This window comes from Leucoraja erinacea, unplaced genomic scaffold, assembly GCF_028641065.1.
Source record: "Leucoraja erinacea ecotype New England unplaced genomic scaffold, Leri_hhj_1 Leri_301S, whole genome shotgun sequence".
Classification (NCBI taxonomy): domain Eukaryota; kingdom Metazoa; phylum Chordata; class Chondrichthyes; order Rajiformes; family Rajidae; genus Leucoraja; species Leucoraja erinaceus.
This window is the reverse complement of record NW_026576202.1, coordinates 123,032-129,075: the sequence shown is the minus strand read 5'-3', so window position 1 is coordinate 129,075 and position 6,044 is coordinate 123,032.

Genomic DNA, 6,044 nt, shown 5'->3' with positions numbered 1-6,044 from the left:
GTGGAATGAGATCTGTCTGTAATGGTGGAGTTATCTAAATGAAGTATTTAACAAAATAACATTTGTTTTTGGGCAAGATTTACAAATGATGTATAACTTAAGGATGGTTTTATTCAGCGAGCATACAACTGATTAGATTGTGTTGGAAAGAACACACATACACACACACATCTGTGAATGTGATATAAATGTATATAATCATATAACACACACATATATATATTTCTCCAGATTTTTAATTCTAATGATAAACATTATTTCGGACTAGACAAGGGACAACATTAAATTAAAAAACATTGTAAACCTCCCCGCAACTTCACCCTGGTGTTCCAGCCGTGCTGATCCGGGCCAGACTCCCCACACACTGTGGAAGGAACATAGGCATCTTTTCCCTTTTTATTGTGATTTATTTCTCTTTTTTAAGCTGAATATCTGATAACAACACATTAGCAGTATATTGCACCAATATTGCACCAACCCACTCAATTTTAACTAATTCATAATAGAAATCCATAAACACGGTTAACATATTTCATTTCTGACATGCATGGTAAGATTCACATCATTCACCTTATTCTGTGCACGAGATACACAGGGTTGCAGTGTTCAGCATATCAGCGAACCAATGAAAGTGATGTAAAATTCAACGTATGTAACACGATGATAGCCCTGCTTACACCAAAGGGCACAATGTCCAGTGTAGATACAATAATAAATAAATCACCATTTGCATTGTTTTGTGTGGTTAACAAATCACAATCTCACACTATTAAAATAACGAGTGTATTTGATCAATAAATAATTTAACAACATCATGTACTTTACTTATGTGCCACTTTTTGAACTTTCCTACACTTCCTTTTAATGGTCAAGTCTGCAGGTTTCTATTCTTAAATGTGTCCATAATGTATGCGGACACTCACAAAGATTGCTACAATTCGTGCCTTGAGTCTCTGGCAGCACAAGTTAATGTCCTTGTATTCCTGTGTATTGTGTTTATTAGATGGGAACTGTTGCCCCTGCTCATGTTAACATTGTCAAATTCTGTGCGGAACACTTCCTCGCACACCTCACAGAACGTGAGAAAGTGTTCAGAAGGCAGCATCAGGGAGTCGAAGTCAGACGTCGATGTGTCATATACCTTATGGTGAATGAATATGAGGGCAGGATCAACTAAAGTGGCATCAGGTCATAGCAGAACTTCTCTGCATGTGTGGCATTTTGAGGACAGTTCATGTGAGGTGAGGATTCTACGAGATGTAGCCTGCGATGTAAGCCAGTGTATTCTCTTCAGTGAGATCAAGTGATATGCTGCAAACTACATGGTCCTGTTGTGCCCTATTGGTTTGGGGGAGAGATGGAGATGGTTTCTTGACTCTGTTCTTTGTCAGTGTTTGCAGTGTGAAGATAAATTTGGCATGGTCAGGGGAACAGTTTGCACCCAGAGATGGCTTTATCAGTTCAGCTACCATGACCATTCTAAAATAGAAACTCCTTTGCTGATGGGTTTTCTCAGAATCCGCCCTTTCGCCGAATGGCGGAGAACAAATTCTCAACGACATCCTGATGAAGCCTAGATGTGAGCATATCACGAGCATCTGTGTTTTCCTTTATGTGCTGCCACAGCTGTGAAATGCAAGACATTGCAAGCCGCCATCCTTTGACAAACAACACATTTTTTTGCTCCAAGCACTTTTAAGCTTTGGAGTACAGGCATGCATGATTCAAAGAATGACCAATGTGCAGTTTTCACACATAGGCCTCCTCAATTTTCTTTTGTCCTTGACAAACCTGCTGTTAAGTGAATCAAACAGTCCGTCTATCATTGTAATGAACTCCGCAGTATAAGCAAGCAACTTTCCAATAGATGAATAGGTGTAGACGCCTGCTACTACCGAATGGCTGAGCACCTGCGCTGCTTTGTTGACTCTCATTTCAGAGAAGTTGTTTAGAACAAAGTGGCCTCTGGTCAGTTTATGGACTTTCCTAATGTGCAACTGTGATTCAAGTTCAAAAAATGCATGAATATGTGCCCACTCGATGTGTTTCTTTCTGCCATCCTTCTCCAATGCCTACAAAAACATACTTCTCCAAATTGGATCTCGTGTTTTTTAGCAAGTGTGGCGGGTCATGCAAGCAAAAGATCTTGGCTTCTCCGTGGATGAAGAAAGGATGATTTTCTGTCACACCCAAGTTTACCGGGGCTATGACAGAAATATTTCAAATGTCATTAGAAACGGGAATAGTCCCCGAGGATTGGCGTACTGCGCATGTTGTTCCATTGTTTAAAAAGGGTTCTAAGAGTAAACCTAGCAATTATAGGCCTGTTAGTTTGACTTCAGTGGTGGGCAAATTAATGGAAAAGATACTTCAAGATAATATATATATAATATATATATAAGCAGCTGGATGAACAGGGTCTGATTAGAAACAGTCAACATGGATTTGTGCCTGGAAGGTCATGTTTGACTAATCTTCTTGAATTTTTTGAAGAGGTTACTAGGGAAATTGACGAGGGTAAAGCAGTGGATGTTGTCTATATGGACTTTAGTGAGGCCTTTGACAAGGTTCCTCATGGAAGGTTGGTTAAGAAGGTTCAACTGTTGGGTATAAATACAGCAGTAGCAAGATGGATTCAACAGTGGCTGAATGGGAGAAGCCAGAGGGTAATGGTAGATGGTTGTTTGTCGGGTTGGAGGCAGGTGACTAGTGGGGTGCCACAGGGATCGGTGTTGGGTCCTTTGTTGTTTGTCATGTACATCAATTATCTGGATGAAGGTGTGGTAAATTGGATTAGTAAGTATGCAGATGATACCAAGATAGTTGTGTATAATGAAGAGGATTTCCAAAGTCTACAGAGTGATTTAGGCCATTTGGAAGAATGGGCTGAAAGATGGCAGATGGAGTTTAATGCTGATAAATGTGAGGTGCTACCCCTTGGCAGGACAAATCAAAATAGGATGTACATGGTAAATGGTAGGGAATTGAAGAATACAGTTGAACAGAGGGATCTGGGAATAACCGTGCATAGTTCCTTGAAGGTGGAATCTCATATAGATGCAGGGGTCACAGCTTGAGGATAATAATAATAATAATAATAATCTTTATTTATATAGCACTTTTCAACAAAACCAGTATTTGAACCAAAGTGCTTTACAGAGATTGATTAAATTAATTGAACAGATCAAATGTCAATATATCCATACAAAACAAAAAAGAGAAAAAAGAAAAAAGACACAGAACAGTACACTATAGAAATCAACATGAAACGTCCCCCCACAGCAGAATTCACTGTGAGGGAAGGCACTAAAAATATCCAGTTCTCCCCCTCATAGTCCACCCGAGGTCGGGGTCTATATGTGGCCTCCTCAGCCAACTCGATGTTCTCAGGCCCTCTGCCGCGAAGCTGGATCATCGGCGTCGGGTGAACATTCTTCAGCGGCCTGGACTGAAGCGGCCGCTTCCTCCCTGAAGACTGCAGGATAAGGGGGAAATCCTTTAAAACCGAGATGAGGAGAACTTTTTTCACACAGAGAGTGGTGAATCTTTGGAACTCTCTGCCACAGAGGGTAGTTGATTGGCTATATTTAAGAGGGAGTTAGATGTGGCCCTTGTGGCCAAGGGGATCAGAGGGTATGGAGAGAAGGCAGGTACGGGATACTGAGTTGGATAATCAGCCATGATCATATTGAATGGCGGTGCAGGCTCGAAGGGCCGAATGGCCTACTCCTGCACCTAATTTCTATGTTTCTACAGATAGGGTGGTAAAGAAAGCTTTTGGTATGCTAGCCTTTATAAATCAGAGCATTGAGTATAGAAGCTGGGATGTAATGTTAAAATTGTACAAGGTGTTGGTGAGACCAAATCTGGAGTATGGTGTACAATTTTGGTCGCCCAATTATAGGAAGGATGTCAACAAAATAGAGAGAGTACAGAGGAGATTTACTAGAATGTTGCCTGGGTTTCAACAACTAAGTTACAGAGAAAGGTTGAATAAGTTAGGTCTTTATTCTATGGAACGCAGAAGGTTAAGGGGGGACTTGATGGAGGTCTTTAAAATGATGAGAGGGATAGACAGAGTTGATGTGGATCAACTTTTCCCTTTGAGAATAGGGAAGATTCAAACAAGAGGACATGACTTCAGAATTAAGGGACAGAAGTTTAGGGGTAACATGAGGGGGAACTTCTTTACTCAGAGAGTGGTAGCGGTGTGGAATGAGCTTACAGTGGAAGTGGTGGAGGCAGGTTCGTTGGTATAATTTAAAAATAAATTGGATAGGCATATGGATGAGAAGGGAATGGAGGGTTATGGTATGAGTGCAGGCAGGTGGGACTAAGTGAAAAAAGTTGTTCGGCACGGACTTGTAGGGCCGAGATGGCCTGTTTCCCTGCTGTAATTGTTATATGGTTATATGGTTGTACAGTCAAACATTGCTTGGGCCTTGATCTCAAACCACGGCCTTAGGCTGTAGTCCAATTGCCCTAACCTTATGTAAGCATTCATTGAGTAATGTTTGCAGTTTGTCTGCCCTTGTGCAGTATCACCACAGAAAGTAACCTACAGGTTGTTTCAATTTTCCAAACAGGTCTCTAATCATGAAAACGAGAGCATGATTGGCAGACCGAAACATCTTTCCTAGTGATCCAAACGCCTCAAAACCCTCAACTGGATCTTCAGTAATATTGTACGAGGCCTGCACGTGGACTCATTTAATCAAAGGAGATGATACAGAATGTATCCCTCTCTATCATTCCTGCTACCGTGTCCTTCAAAAGCTCCAAGATCTTCGGGGGAAATCCCGGTCTTACTTCGACATGACTCAACCATCTATGCAAGATACAAGATACATTTATTCGTCACATATGCCAGATGGCACAGTGAAATGAAATTCTCATACAGCCATACAATAAAAATAAAGGACACAACACACGATAGAATTTAACATAAAACATTCCCACACAGCAGAATCAGAGTTTCCCACTGTGTGGGAAGATACCAAAGTCAGTCTCTTCCTCCACTGTTCTCCGTGGTTAGGGCCTCCCCAAGCCCTCCGCAGTTGCCGCTACGGGCGGCCCGATGTCCAGGGCCGCTTGCCGGGGTGTTGTAATCCGACGTCGGGGCTACGGGACGTCCTCAGCAGCTTGGACACAGAGTCGTCCCTCTCCTACCAGAGTCGACGGCTTCCAAAGCCCGTAGGCCGCGCCGGGTGGAGACCTGCTGCTGTAGACCCTCTGCAAGGCACCCCAGGACTCCACAATGTTGTTCAGCGCCGCCCACGTTAGAAGCTCTCCGCACCAGAGCTCCACAATGTTGGAGCAACGGCCCAACGCTCCGGAGCTCCAAACGGCGACCCAGGTAGGCATCGCCCGCTCCGCGGTGACTCCAGCGCTGCGCCGCCGCTGTAACAGCCCTGGTCCGGTACTTGGTCACCGGCAGGAAAGGCCGTTCCCATCTAGCTGGTAGGTGGGGGGCGAGGACGCCACTGGGAGAAATTGTCACGTCCCCGCCAGGAAGAGACTGGGAAACGGTTTCCCCCTAACCCTGCCCTCCTCTCCCACATAGAAAAGTTAAAGTTTCCCCCAACACAAAACTTTAGACTAACTAAAAATTTTAAAAAAATTGAAATAACAGACAGGCTGTAGGTAGAGGCTGCTGCCAGTGCTGCGCCCCTAGAGGATGAAATTGATGGAAGTGTGAATATGCACTGGCACAACTGATATGCTCGGGTAGAGGCACAAGGCAACTACAATGTCTGAATAACTCCATCGTTTTCTTCTTGATCTTCGAGGTCCTGATGCATTCCGCAATTGTGATGCAAAGAAAGACTTTGTAAAAATGTAAAAATTCTCCTCCGATCAAGTCACTAATTGCATTGCTTTCTGTAGTTCCCTTTTCCGTGGATATTTCCATCTGTTGTTGAGGCGGAAAATACGCTGTCTTTCATTCTTCACAGCTCTTCTGTGATTTACATCTGGTGTGAATTGAAGTCCATTCTCACGAATCTGGTCCGCAGCTAAACAGTAAGAATGGTCGGCCTGTATGT